General features: G+C 34.9%; 1 pseudogene; it reads left to right on the top strand.

Moving 5' to 3' along the window:
* The first annotated feature begins 1,263 nt into the window (after positions 1 to 1,263).
* On the top strand, positions 1,264 to 12,762 carry LOC118532633 (programmed cell death protein 2 pseudogene; annotated as a pseudogene).
* The last annotated feature ends 3,161 nt before the right edge of the window (positions 12,763 to 15,923 follow it).

Genomic DNA, 15,923 nt, shown 5'->3' with positions numbered 1-15,923 from the left:
TTGGACCATAAATAATATACCTAAAATGTTAATGTGAAATTAATAGCAAAAAAAAACAAAAAACAAAAAACAAAAAAAAAAAAGAAATTAATAGCAAGTTAGGTGTTCTCAGTTCTTTAACTTTTCTTATGATAGAAACATTTTTATTCAGTATAATACTATTTGGAAAACTCATCAGTCTATTTTGGATTGCAAATGCAGTCCCTTCTTCAAATGAAGAAAATAATTATTTCAAATTTTAGTTTATTTATTAAAATATAAAAATTAGTGTCTTAGCTCAGGAGAATTTTTTAGATGTTCCTAAGAATATAATAATAGCATGAAAGGAGAAGTAACCAGAAGACTGGACAGAGTCTTTGTCTATAGATCAAATATTTACCCCAAAATGTATTAGCAACCACGTTTCTGCATACTCTTGAAGATTACTGTTAGAACAGCCAACATTCATTGACTATTTACTATGTAATGAAGCAGTATAATTGGTTTTCACTAATTCATAAATTCACTGGACAGATATTTGATTTCTTCATGTACCAGAAAGTATTCTTGGGTTTAGAGATGCATGAGTAAACAAAGTTAAAAAAAAAAAAAGTTGACGTTCATGAAGCTTACTTCTGGTAGGGGAGGCAGGCAAGGAAAAAATTAAGCATAATTTCAAATCTAGTTTACCTTACTGCTACCGTTTTCATAATATTAGAAGGTGTAACTAAACTATTTTTCACACTGTTGGGTCACTAATGATATCAGGCTGATGGTAATTTTTAGATACATCAAGAATTCCTTGATGTTAAAAAATAAAGAAGAAACACAAAATTATACTGTAGACATGTTGAAATAGTAAGTATATAGAATCAGAATGTGATAAGTGCTATAGAAAGAAAAATTGGGACTGTAACAGGCATTTGAAGTGTTGGGGGACTTAGACTTTTCGATGGGGCACTTAGGAGCAGTGCTAATTAATACAGGGTTTTCATGAGGAGAGGAAGTAAGCCTTAAAGTTATTTTAAGAGAAAATGGTTCCAAAACCCAGGAAAAGCCAGTGCAAAAACCCATTATGTCAAAGCAAATCCAGGATGTTCAGAGATAATGAGGAGGTAAAAATGTCTGAAGGGTGGTAAGCTAGGTAGAGAATAATGGAAGGAGTGCACAATCCTGTAGGGCCTCAGGGCGATTACAAAGAACTACTGGATGATTATGTCATGAAGTGACATGACCATTTTCACACTATCAGTTTGATGTTTGCTTCGATGATGAATTGTAATAATGCAAAGGTCAAAGCATGGAGATCAGTTGGATGTTAGTGCAAAAATCCCAGGCAAGAATCATGGACATTCAGGCCAAGGTCGTAGGAGAAGATATATTTTGGAAGTAAAACCAAGATTTCTTAGAAGAACAAACGTAGGGTATCAGAAAAACATAGAATGCAAGTTGATTGTAAAGGTTTGGACATTAGCAACAGGAAGTTTCATGATGAAAGTGCAAATCAGGAAACTGAATTATAAGAGACAGTAATTCTAGCATAAACTTGCTGGAGATTTTATAAATAAATTGCTGAAATAAGGTGATTAAATGTACACCATTTTGATAGAATTAAAAATGTTTTCACTTGTTTTTTTAATTTGTTGTTCTCTAATAAGCAGAGTGAACTTTTATTGTTTAATAATCACACACATGCCTTGAATTCTGAACTCCATGCTCAAAGAGTTTTTAAGGTTTTCCATTGATAGCTTTTTTTCCCTTAATTTTTAGAAATGCTCCGTGTGTTACATAAGTTACCCTATGAAATGTTTGCTGCAATATTGGCTTTGCTTACACACAATTTTTATGCTTTTAAAAAGGTATACATATTTAATTTTTTATGTAGACAAATTTATCCAGTAGTTGCACTGATTAATTTTATATGTTTTTAGGTTTTACCCATTCTTTAATCAGAAAAATTAAGCCACCTATTTGTATTATTTTTCATTAATTCACACTTAATTTATTAATATTTCATAAACATATAAATTTATAATGATACTATGAAGACCTCTATGAACATCTTTGCATTAATTTCCTCTGGCTGCTATAACAAGTGATCATGAATTTTGTGGCTTAAAACTACACAAATTTATTTCATGGTTTTAGAGGCTAGAAGTCCATGATGGATTTCACCACACTCCCTCTGGAGACTCTATGAGAGAATCCATTTGTTTGCCTTTTTCAGCTTCTGGATGTTGTCCTTGTTCCTTGGCTCATGGTCACATATGGTATCTCACCTTTTCTCCCCTGCTTCCATGGTCACATAGACTTTATTCTCAATTCCCTTCAAAACTCCCTCTATAATATAAGGACACTTGTGATTACATGTAGGGATCATCTTCTTAAGGAAGGGGAAAAAACAAACAGGAAAAAAAAAATATTAGTAGACTTGAAGAATTCTAGACCAATCGCATCTAACTCTTATATTCACATTTAACTTAATTAAATGATGTAAGGTAGGCATATGAATTATTTTCGACATCACTAACCAATTTCCCAGCAATTGGAACAAATAATTGCTTGTTTTCCCACTAATTGAAATGCCAGTGCTGACACAAACAGGAATACCTGCCTAGCACTCTTTCTATTTTTATAGCATAGTTTGAGCATGGAATTTTAAGTCAAGGATCTGACTGCTAATACTTTTTCCAGGCTTGGTCTTTTTCAAATTCCATTGGCTCCAGACAGTCTAGAAAACTTGTTAATTACAATGAAAAGGACCTTTTGACTTTACTTGCCTTTGCTGTTAATGTTTTATCTGTTGAAGTGATTCTCCCTTTCTGTATTGCAGCTGTCTCACCAGGCTCTTTTGTGCTACTAGAAGCGTGTAGACACTTACTTTACTTTGCTTTTTATGAGTTTAAGATTAAAAAATGATGCTTTTGGTTAAAAAACAATGCACCTTACTTTGCTTTGCATTAGTTTAAGGTTAAAAAATGCAGGTTTGGATTCTACTAAGTGGGAGATTGTGAGAATATTAATTTTCCTTGTTATGTCTTATTTTCCTCAACCATAAAATGATGCAATTAACGATCCTTACTTCATGGAGGTATTGTAAAGAATAAATAAAATAATCTACATGAAGCATTTCACCTAGTACCTGGAAAAAGCAAGCTTTCAGTAAACACTAGTTATTCCTCTATTATTTTCTATATTCACTTTTAACATTATTTAGATTATTTAGATTATGACCTTCGTAATGTCAGGGCTCACGGAAATGATTTCCCCAATTCTAAGATACCAATTACTTAATTAACTTATATTCAATTCAACTAATACTCATATTCTTTTAGCTTATCCATCCTATAAAATAATCACAAACTTTAAAAAGCACAAACTTTCTCTATTCTTATTTTATCTTTATATGACTTCAAGTCATATAACTTCCCTGCTTCTAAGTGCCTCACTGCTAATACACTTACCCAGTAAATTATAACCCATGAACAATTTTATTCATTCAGGAAAACATATATAATTCTGCAGGCTAAAATTTAGTTTATCACATAAATCTTTTGCCTAAACAAACACACTTTGCAAATGACTACCCTATTTATGTACTAAAATAAATGCATTCAGAAAGTAAGTTCTAAAATTGTGTTCCATCTTTAGACAAATATTTACAAACAAGTTTTCTTGCTGAATGAAAATACCATGTTGGCTGGTTGAATTTTTACTCTCAAATAATTGTGAGTTTTTTCCCCAAAAATCATACTGAATTAATTGCATATTTTAATGTTGTAGTCAAATATACTGCCAAACTTACTTCTGCACCTTAAGTCCCTCTAAATTGTTCTATTTTTTTCCACAAGTACACTTTGCATATTTCTTTTTGATTAATTTTCTGGCAAAATAAATTATTTGCAAAATTCCCGGTCATGTGTTTTTTTTCTTTTGCTTTTCCAGTGTGGGTTAAAAGTAAAAAAAAAATCCTTTTATTGAGCAGTCAGTTCCAAGTATCGTATAACTTCTATGACTAAAAAGTACAGATAATTTGCTTGTTTTCCCAGAGAAGTGGGCAGGCAGCCAAACCTCACAACCAAAATTAGTTCCCAATTTGGTGTTCGATGTCATTTCACAAGGACTGGAATGAAAAATGAGACATTGGACATGTTAACTCTGAGGAAAATTATCACTTCACCTTGTATAGGGCATCTTTACAGGATGAAATCAGAGGAGATAAATCATCTCGTCCTGTGACAGATCTGCCCGTCATCTAGGGGAAAAACGTCCCAGAGTGAGGAGGCAGGCACTGTCTGAGTTTCCTTCAGGTTATGACCAGGTATATTTTATGCCTCAAAATAATCATAGAAATTTGGAAATGGAGATGATGTATGCAGGACACACTTACCAAGTCAATTTTTCCCAATGACATTTTAAGTGTATGTATATAAATACAAATAGAAATGCATACATATTTGTGAGCTGCATATATCCTTGAAATGGTTACTGAGTAAAGAAAACATTTACTGAATGCTTACCATGATCAGGCATCATAGTGGCCTGTGATAATCAATACAAGTAAAAGCAAATGTCCAGGTATGAGGCATGGGGTGTTTTGTCCTCCAAATTTTCCTTCAGAAAGCAGGAAATCAGCTTATATTAAATACTTGCAAAGCTGGTCATATTATAGTAAAATCTCTCACATAATTTATTTTGAAATCCAAAGTACTTTTGGGAAAAAGTACATTAACGAGAAATGATATCACTCCAAATCAAATTTTGTTACATATAGAGGTCACCTTATGGAAATAGGAACAATAGATGCAAAGATATTTTATCCAGATTTTGTGTTTATTCCTGAGCTATAGTATCACAACTGAGAGTTTTGGTTGCTGTTTTAAACAAGTATTTTTTAAAGTAATAGAGAAGCACTAATGGGGAATTTGAATATAATCCTTCAACACTAATAATTAGCCTAAATGGTCAATGAACGGGTCTTTGTAGCTTGAGATAAATGCTTGATGGCAGCAACACCATTTAAAAGAGCTGTATCTCACATTTTTAAAGGAGGTCAACGTCAAAACTTCTAGATAACTCCAAAGTAGTTCTAAATTTAATAAAGTTAAAGCTATATATTTCTGCTAAAAACTGAAAAAAAAAAAGCTCTAGTATTATAAAGATAAAGCTATGTTATGAGGGCTCTAAATAAAGTATTTTCTTCTAAAACCCTATTCCAGTTTGGCTGAAAAAAAAAATCCTCTTGAAATCATCTTATTAAATAGGCACTCTATCACCTTATATTTCTGGTTACTTGATATTTATAAAAGTACATTATAAAAATAAAATTTTTTGAATAAATTAATGTTCCCACACAAAATTTTACGTCTTTAAAAATTATACAATCTCAAACACTGAATAATATATCTATAATTAAGAAATTAAAATAATTTAAAATAATTATTTGGGTTGATCCTTCCAAGGAGACCCAAATGTGATAAGCCTATCTGTGACTTTCTGTAAGGTTTCATTAAATCTCTTCTTCAGCTCACAGTAATATTATATTGGGGCTCATTGTTCACTCCTTTATTCATCATGCATATATTGAGCACATCCTCTTGCCTGGGTCTTGTCCTGGGCACCAGGTGTACAATGTAAAAAAAGTAGACAGGTCAACTCAGATCTTGAATTCTAGTGACCATAGATTTTGTTCATGCAGTTGATTGTTTAGGACTATTGTAACCTTAATATGTAACCTTAACACTAACATATGTCATATTGTCATATGAGCCAGACAAAGGAAAGTACACAGGACCAAATAGGTTAGCAGGAAAAAGAAAATGATAGGAGATGCTTAAAAGCTAAGACTAGACAGGCCATTAACACAGGAAGGAATGCTACGAGTTTCAAAGAAAGTAATCTGGATTTAGTAGTTATGTTATTTTCTATGCAACTGATGGAGGGGAGTAATTTAGAAACTGCCACAGAGATTAACTAGGAAAAAATACATTAGCTGGCTCTCTGTTGTCTAAGGGTAAAGCAAAAACTCCACCTGACTGCATTCATGCATTCATTTCATTTTTTACTCATTAAGTCATTTATCAAAAATTTATTGGGCTCGGGGCACCTGGGTGGCTCAGTTGGTTAAGCGACTGCCTTCGGCTCAGGTCATGATCCTGGAGTCCCAGGATCGAGTCCCGCATCGGGCTCCCTGCTCAGCAGGGAGTCTGCTTCTCCTTCTGACCCTCCCCCCTCTCATGCTCTCTCTCTCTATCTCATTCTCTCTCTCAAATAAATAAAATCTTTAAAAAAAAAAATTATTGGGCTCCCTCTATCTACCAGATGTCCTTCTATCTCATGGGTATAGAGTAGTAAAACAAACTAAAAAGAAGTCCTTGTCCTTACGGAGCTTATATCCTACTGGAAAAATAAAGATAATAAATATACCATATATTTATAATATAGTCATGTACTGGCAAATCTATATATAGATTATGTATAGTATACATATTATACATAGATATGGATGGTATATTATCTACATTTATATTTCTATATATCTCTATCTATGGGAACATAGAAAAATAATAAAGAAGAAAACTGGGATGTGAAATGGCAGGAGAGAAAGAAGAGAGTTAGAAGGTTTATAAGTAATTTCACATTCATTATTTTAAAATTACGCTTCTTTCCTAGCCATCTTGGACACGATGCTTCACATGTTCCCAGTTTCTCAAACACCACACTCTCTCCCCACTCCATGCTTTTTTTTAATCTTTTTTTTTTTTTTAAGATTTTATTTTGAGAGAAAGAGTGAGAAAGCAGGGGGCGAGGGGCAGAAGAGAGGAAGAGGGAGAGAGAGACTATCAAGTGGACTCCACGCTGAGCATGGAGCCTGACACAGGGCTCAATCTCATGACCCTGAGATCATGACCCTGAGATCATGACTTGAGCCGAAATGAAGAGTCAGATGCTTAACTGACTGAGCCACCCAGGCACCCCTCTTGTATGCCTTTAGATCTATTGCTCTATCTATTTGGATGCTGCTTCCAAATTTCTTTAAATTGAGATTTAACACCCCCTGACTTTTGCTTCAAAGCCTGGCTTAATATGACACCCTCTATAATACATTTTTTCATCCAGGCTCCTCACTCAATGGTGCCTGAGAGCCCAAAAATGAGCTCTATGGTCACATTACTTTCCTGTTACGAGAATTCCCCAACTCACTCTTCAACATTAAACAAACTTTTTTTTTTTTTAATTTCACTAAATATGAATTGTCTAACATCATCAAGTTCTCTGTCAGATGTTTTTTCTTTCCATATGTCACTTCTAGTTCAATATCAATTGTTTGGAGAAGCTGGTTTTATGTTTAAAGGATATCACTTTTACCCCAGAAATTACTGTAGGCCAACGTTATGGTTCTGGAGCAAGAGAGAAGGACTCAGGATACAGAAGACTCCCCTTAGAATGAAAAGGGAAACTTATCATTTTCATTTTTTAAAGTAGATCACGACTGTATATTTGTAGTAAATCTCAAATGGTACTATGGATATTGAGAAGAGGCTTTTTGTTTGTTTGTTTGTTTGTTTTGATACAGAAACACTGGTATAAAATTCCCTCTCAGCAGCAAGATAGTTAATATATAGCATAATGAAGCCATTTATGAGTATTATGAGCAAAAATAATTATTAGAAGTTAGCAATTAGTAGAATTTAGGCTGCATTTGCATATATACCAGCAGAGGGGGGAGGGTTGCTGTTAATTTAAATAGCAACTTTAGAAAATGGTATTAGTGTTAATAAAAGGTAAATGTGCACTTGCTTTTTTTTTTTTAAAGATTTATTTATTTATTTGAGAGAGCGAGAATGAGAGAGAGAGAGAGTACATGAGAGGAGGGGAGGGTCAGAGGGAGAAGCAGGCTCCTCGTGGAGCAGGTAGCCCGATGCGGGACTCGATCCAGGGACTCCAGGATCATGACCTGAGCCGAAGGCAGTCGCTTAACCAACTGAGCCACCCAGGCGCCCAAATGTGCACTTGCTTTAAGAGTGTTTTTTATACACAATGTTTAAGCAAAAATTATATTACTTGGCATCACTCTGCCAGTAGTGTTTCACGGGCAATTTATCTTCTCGCCTCGGAAAACATACCATTCTAATCTAAAGTCCACCTGTCTAGTAGATTGATCTAAAATGCAGGTTCAGTCATTATGCAATTTTGTTTAAAATGCACCTTTGGTTTCTCCAAATCTCAGGAAAAAGTATTAAAATTTCTATTCTTCAATGCCTGTCAGTGTGACCCTTGCGTACCCATCTTGCCCATGCACTTCTTGTCAATGTTAAAGAAACAGTTTTCTTTCCAGTCCTACTACTGTCTTGCAATTCTACCTATTTCAGGTATTCATACTTTTGCAGAAACTATTCCCTAGGTTTGTAAAGCGTATTCCCATGTATTATTAAGGTTTCTCCAATTCCCTATATTTTAATATCAGCTGATGTTTTATTTCCTTCAAGATTAGCAATCTGTCTTCCACATTAACAATCTCCTAAATCCAGACTGTATAATCAAACTCCCCAAGTAGTTTGTGTGTAATCTTAATTTGATTTTTGTCACAAGTACAATTTCTATATTATACTTGCATATTTACTTGTCTCTCTCCAGCATTGTTATGTGACACTCCATAACCTTAGTTTGTTATTTTTGGTATATATATATATATATATATATATATATATATATATATATATATTTATTTATTTATTTATTTTAGGGTTCATGATTCAGTCCCATCCCAGAGATTTTGATTAACTCAGGCTTAAATTAAGCCTGAATCATGAATTTAAAAGAAAGAATCAAAAGCAAAAAGAAAGGAAGACCAAAGAAGTATTTGAAAATAATCACTTGGTAGCCAAAAGTTTGGAATCAGTGTCCTGAAAGGAATTCTGTAATCCTAATACATTACTTAATGTTTCTGGAACATTATAAGAAGAGAGAAAAAAAAATTGAAAAAAAGAAAAACTAGGTCTTCAATATAAATATCAACTTGGAAAACTTGATCATGTTTCAGTTGATTTAAAGATATTCAAAATATTGTATCATCTTATTTTTTTTTTTTTTTAAGATTTTATTTATTTATCAGAGAGAGAGAGAGACAGAGGCAGGCAGAGGGAGAAGCAGGCTCCTTGCTGAGCAATGAGCCCAATGTGGGACTCGATCCCAGGGCCCTGGGATCATGACCTGAGCCGAAGGCAGAGGCTTAACCGACTGAGCCACCCAGGCGTCCCCAAAATATTGTATCATCTTATTAACCACCTTCATTTGTAACTCTGTGACCAATGGTACCTAACATCCTTATTGTTCTCAAATGTATCTTAATAAGACACTATAACAAAGAACGACACACTTTTTGTAAGACATCCCAGGGTAATTTGTCCCATGGCTAAGGGGACTCTTAGACAGACCCAGATACAAGCCTTCCACCCTCCTCCAGAAACCACATAGCTCTAGGTGTGCAAACATCCACAGGTCCCTGGTGCTATCATCCAAATTCTCATTTCTCTACTTAGCAAAAGTCACCTGTCTTAGGTTCCATTCTCCCAGAGTTCTGTCTCTGCTTTGGTTTGTAGCTTATGTAATAAACTGAAGTAAAGTATACCAAAGGCTTCGGTGGGCTACATTCCTTATCCAATTATGTATCATCTTCCATTTATATTTAAAAAAAAGAACTTCTGGAATTAGAGTAACTTACTGGGAATCAGTGACATCAAAAATAACAATTCAGGAGTGAGACAGGTTGTTGCATTCTTTAAGAAAAAATAATTCCAAGTTCATAATCAGCTAGACTATACATATGGCAACAAATAAATGTCATTTGAATGTTTTTAATTACTTATGTTTTTAGGAAGAATGAGATCCCTTTTAAATCATGTATTTATATTTTATAGGATTACTTAGTGTTTCACGTGACTCGATATTGTCCTTCCTGCAGTGCACCATTGCTTGATATTTGGTTTGGCAGGAGAGGGGAGCACAGCAAGCAGAGCAATGAGGTGCTAGGTATCTTTTAGCCACCTTATAGAAGCTAAATTTAATTTAATTCTAATCCAGGGAACACTAAAATGTCTCAATTAACTTAGCATTGAGTAATTAAGAATATGAATATTTTTAATATAAAAAGCACCAGGATCCATTTTATAAAAGTTGTTTAAATATAAGAATAATCAACATAATAATAGATTACCACATAGAAGGCATGCAGAGCACACTAATAAACGATAAAATATAATCAGAACATAATGAACATACTAATGTAAGGCTAAAATGTTTTAAAATTAAGAACATAAATTCATTTCTTAACATATCATAAAACAAACATATTCCATAATGTTGCCACTGATTTATCTCTTACTTTTGTTGGGAAAAGAAAAAAAAATCCAGTATTATAATATTTAATTACAGCTATTTAATAAACATTAAAACAGAAAAAATGACTTAATTCTCTTTTGATGAAGTCATAATATTACGAAAGTATAGCATATCTCTTACAGATGAAAAATGAGAAAGAAAAAATTGCATTAAATCATGGAATGAAATCCATAATCCTTGGATCACAATGCATTATGTGTCAGAGCTTGAGCAATAATTTGGTTTGTTGAAAACATGAAATTCAGAGAAAACTGCCTAAGTCTGCCAATTTTTTAACTGTTAGTATTTCATTATACACTTCAAGAAAGACATTGTTAGTTTGCTTGCTTGTTGATTTGTTTTTTAATGTTCTCGAAAGTACTGTAGCCAGGTTATTACAATTTCCTTTGGCATCCGGTAATCATATATTTGATCACTAAGGTCGTTTTGCCACTGCCAGCTCTTATTAACTCTTAACATTTTTTTTCTTCACACATGTCTCAGTTCATGTTCTTCACGGAACTACTGCAATTTAAAGCTCTAATCTAATGGCTCTCCTGTGGTTCAGGCCAGCTAACCCAAACATAAAATGGCTCTTGAAATCAGATAAGTATTTGTTAAAATTATTAATCCAGAAAATAGCTTTTAGTCACTTAAATTCCAATCAGTAACCTGAATTCCCCAGCTAAACACTGTATTAAATAAAAATGTATTCCACTTGCCTTGTCACTCACAGCATCCCACTCTGCATTCAAAACGCTAAAATTTCATTATCAAAAATTCTTTTTTTTTTTTTTAAGATTTTTATTTATTTATTTGACAGAGAGAGAGACACAGCGAGAGAGGGAACACAAGCAGGGGGAGTGGGAGAAGGAGAAGCAGGCTTCTCGTGGAGCAGGGAGCCCGATGCGGGGCTCGATCCCAGGACCCTGAGATCACGACCTGAGCGGAAGGCAGACACTTAACGACTGAGCCACCTAGGCGCCCTCATTATCAAAAATTCTTGCCAAATAAACAACCTCGCCTTAATATTACTTAAATTGCATATGCTGGATAAAAATAACCGGTAGAGAACCTCCCCTTTATATCTGGGCAAAGGACTCTCTGGGTACTTCAGAAAATACTTGATTCTGTTGGTGGTTTTCTGTGACAGCTTTTTTTTTTTTTTTTTTTTAAGATTTTATTTATTTATTCGACAAAGAGAAAGGGCTCACAAGCAGGGGGACCTGCAGGCAGAGGGAGAGGGAGAAGCAGGCTCCCCAATGAGCAGGGAACCCAAAGCGAGGCTTTAACCCAGGACCCTGGGATCATGACTTGAGCTGAAGGCAGATGCTTAACTGACTAAGTCCCCCAAGTGCCCCCGTGACAGCTTTTATATATGACTTGCACAATAAATTTCAACTTCTTTCTTTCTTCTCATTATTACAGATTTTTAAGTAAAATGCAGAAGCTTCTAGCCACTACTCCTTTTTAATTCCACTATTTATAATCAAGGACATTTAGCCCCTGAGCTGGCCTTGGTGCTGCAGCTCTACCCTGTCCACACACACCGCCCCCCGCCCCCCCACCACCCCCACCCCGGCCATCTCTTAACTCTTCTGCTGCTGGGCCCTGCCCTGTGCATTTTAGAAATCAGCTACTCAGGGAGAGCGACTTTTATTCCTATGAGTCATCTTCTGAGCATCCTCTTCCAGAGACAGGGGAGTCTCTGGGCCTCTAGATCAGGTCTGGTGCTCATCTCTGCAGGGTTTGTGGCTGTTTAGGCCTCTAAACATGCTCCAGATGTCACAAGGCACATTACTGCAGTAAGGAGCATCAGACTCTAGACTGGAGATTTGAGCATAAGCAGGTTTGTACACAACCATATTATTTGGACAAAACAATTCCAGTCCACAATTTCCTTTATCCAGAATTTAAAACTGTAGTAGAAACAGAAGATGAGATTACACCTGAAGTTGTCAAAAAAGAAAATGAATCAGAAATTATGGGGAGCATGCGTGAAGCACTTGAGGGAGAATTGGATTCCATGGCAAAACATGAATCCAAGGATGATAAAATTTTCCAGAAGTTTAAAACTAAAATAGCCCTTGAGCCAGAACAGTTTCTCAGATATGGCAAAAGGACTGCACCCATCTGGATCTCTGGTGAAAATATCCTTCAAGGAAAGGTTATTCCACATTGCCTGTGGTGCCAAGAGACTATTTGAATTTCAGGTCATGCCTCAGCTGCTCAACTCCCTAAAGGCCGACAGGCTGGGCAAGAGTGTCGATCGTGGTATCCTGGCTGTTCACCTGAGCTGAAAGCTATAGACTAGAAATTGGCGACACAGATGAATTTGTTTGGAAGCAAGATCTAACAATACACCCTAAAGACAACGTGGTAAAGCCTTACAAATGCTCATAATCTCTTAGACCTTGCAATTCCATTTCTAGGGCTTTTCCCTAAGGAAATAATTATACCAGAGACAAAGGTAAAAAGGATGTTGTTTCAGATGAGTTTACAATATGTAAATATTAGTGAGACAAAAATGTCCAGTGACAAACAAGTAAATAAATTTGGGTTTATCTCTACAGCGGAAGGTAATGAAATCTTAATGATACAGACCTATATCCACATCAAATAGGATACAGGTTTAAACTGACACCAAAATATTCGTAGTATGTTCATATCTTTGTACAAGTATTTATACATGTGTATGTCCACAGAAATCTGGAAAGATACATGCTTGGTGGGAATTAGTTAACTATGAATGGTAGGACTAAGTGAAATAATCATTTTACCTATGTGTTTGCTTCCTTCTACAATAAAAATGGGTTAATCGCCCAACTAAGACAAAAAAAAAATAAGTATGTTTAGTTAGGGCATTTTAGATTTCACGTAACAGAAATTCACTTGAGCTAGCTTAAGGAAAACAGGGTATTTTTTAAAGTACAAAGAGATGTTTGATATCAGGACAGAAATGCAGCTGGGCCTTAGGAAAGACTGTAAACCAAACAAAGAGAGCTATCCAAAACACAGAACATGTGAGTTTTCTTTGGTTTTTCATTTCTAATTCCTCTGAGTTGGCTGCATTCATCTTTTCTAGCACAGCAGTATTCCCTATTAGTCAATGCACATGATAAAAACAAACAATAAGGGATGCCTGGGTGGCTCAGGTGGTTAAATGTCTGCCTTCGGCTTAGGTCATGTCCTGGGGTCCTGGGATAGAGTCCCGCATTGGGCTCCTTGCTCAGCGGGGAGCCTGCTTCTCCCTCTGCCTGGCACTCCCCCTGCTTGTGCTCTCTCTCTTTCTCTTTCTAACAAATAAATAAATAAAATCTTTAAAAAAATAAAACAAATAATAACAAAAACAAAAACAAAAATAGAGCCACCCAATTTTAACCAAGTAAAGTTTAATTTTTCTCTTTCTCTCCCTTGGTCTGAATCCTAAATTTCCAGGGCAGGATCTCTCAGTGACCGAGCATGGGCCAAGGGTTCCTTCACTGAACTAGCACTAATGTGGCCACATTTCACATCAACAAAACATACCTCATTCTAGATGTCAACTTTTGCTTATGGAATTGATTTACCTCTTGACCAGAACTAGGTATGGAAAATGGGGATCAATTTCCTGGCGTATATTTATTCTCATAGAATGAGAGAAACTTGGAAACCAACGTATTTATCAAAGAAAGAAACAGAGAAAATGGGACCATCGAAAATATAACAATGTATAGACTACAGACTTTACCATCAGTTAAACTTGCATTCACATTCTGACTGCCATTATACACGTCTTGTGCATAACATTTAATTTTTTGAGCATCATTTCCTCAATTGTATAAAAATAATATTTACCTCATAAAATTGTTTTGTGGGTTACATGGCATGATGAATATAAGTGAGTTTTGTGCAGATAGTGTATCAATATAGTGAATTAATATGGCTAGTCCTGCTAATGGCTCAGGTCCCTACTCTGATGAAATCTTTTCAGAAAATCATTCCTCGATTATCTCACCCCTTACTCTGCTTTATTTTTCTCATTGCACATGTTATTGTTTAAATTATGTCATCTCTGTCCATATTTGTTTTTTAGCTATCTCTTCAATCAGACTGTAAAGTTCAGGAGAGCAGAGTTTTTGTCCACATCGCTCACTAACATAGTTTCACTTTCTGGAACAATGTTTATTAGATGCAAATTTGTTTAATGATGGAAATGTATATTAAACACAAAACAGCCATTATATTTCAGTGAAATGTTAGAACAAGTAGTCCAGCTTCCAGATCTTTGAATATATTGTGTCATGAATAAAGAAATATTCCTTAATTAAATGCTGAAAAGAAAGATTCTGAAAATTTTCATGGGATTTCTTAAGGTTGTAAATGTAAAGAGAATGTTTCCCAATGAAAGTGAAGAAAATAATAATTAGGAAAGTAAAAGAAGATTAGAAAATGGAGTCCATATGTTTCCCATTATCCCAAAGATATAAAAAGTAGAATAAAATTTCTAAAAATGCTCTCTTTGCCTATCAGAAGGTACTTCTGGATGGTGATGTTATGCAAAAAGTTTAACTTGCATTAATAGTTTAATGAACATTCTTTTTCTAAAGATTTTATTTACTTATTTGAGAGAGATCGAGAGCGAGAGATTGAGAGAGCACAGAAGGAGAGGGAGAAGCAGACTCCCATTGAGCAGAGAGCCCGAGGCGGGGCTCAATCCCAGGACCCTGAGATCATGACCTGAGCTGAAGGCAGATGCTTAACCAACTGAGCCACCCAGGTGCCCCTAGTTTAGTGAATATGGTATGTTTACAACATGGAGCAGGTGGTACTACTGCCTTACAGTGCAATGAAGGTTGTTTTGTTTTAGATGAAATACTGTAGGTTTGAAATAATGTTATTTATATGAAGCTATTAAATCATACCAACAATGAATTTTAAGTGAGTAGTTGAGCTCCTATGGATCCTTGCCCACAAGGTGATACGAAACAAGGAAGGAAGAACATCTGGCATTAAGGAAGGGGTAAGCATTTAAAAAGTGGAATAAAAAAGAGTATTGAAGCCGAAGTAAAAATAGAAACCAAGATAGAGAAATGTAAAGATCCATTCCAGAATTTTCTCTAAGTTTGTCTTTCGTGTGACAACTCAATGGCCACAAAAGGTTGAGATTACAAAGCATAGTCAAATACCACAAAGAATGAGAGAATTTGAGAAATTAGTGGAGCAAGTGTTTCTACAGAAATACAATCAATCATGGAAAAATATTAGTGCAAAGAAATTTTAAAATCAACATTATGATATCCCATATTTCATTGCTTTCTAGCTTCATTCTTCCTTATTTCTGAATCTGATATTCAAACACCATTCTTCATGTTCAATGTGGCTATTTGGAAATATTATCATCTTGTTTTGAGAAGTTAGGCTCTAAGATTAAATGCACTGATTTCTAGCCACAGGGAGAGAAAGTACTGCAGGAAGAAGATCTGTAATCAAACTCTAGAAGTGTATGATACAAATGAGATGAGATAAACATACACTATATACAATGTACAACTAAGTAGATGTAAAATATAGACATAATTTCT

The sequence above is a fragment of the Halichoerus grypus genome, chromosome 7 (genome assembly GCF_964656455.1).
Source record: "Halichoerus grypus chromosome 7, mHalGry1.hap1.1, whole genome shotgun sequence".
In the NCBI taxonomy this organism is placed as follows: domain Eukaryota; kingdom Metazoa; phylum Chordata; class Mammalia; order Carnivora; family Phocidae; genus Halichoerus; species Halichoerus grypus.
The sequence above is the reverse complement of the archived record's forward strand: the minus strand, read 5'-3'. Positions and strand labels throughout refer to the sequence as shown.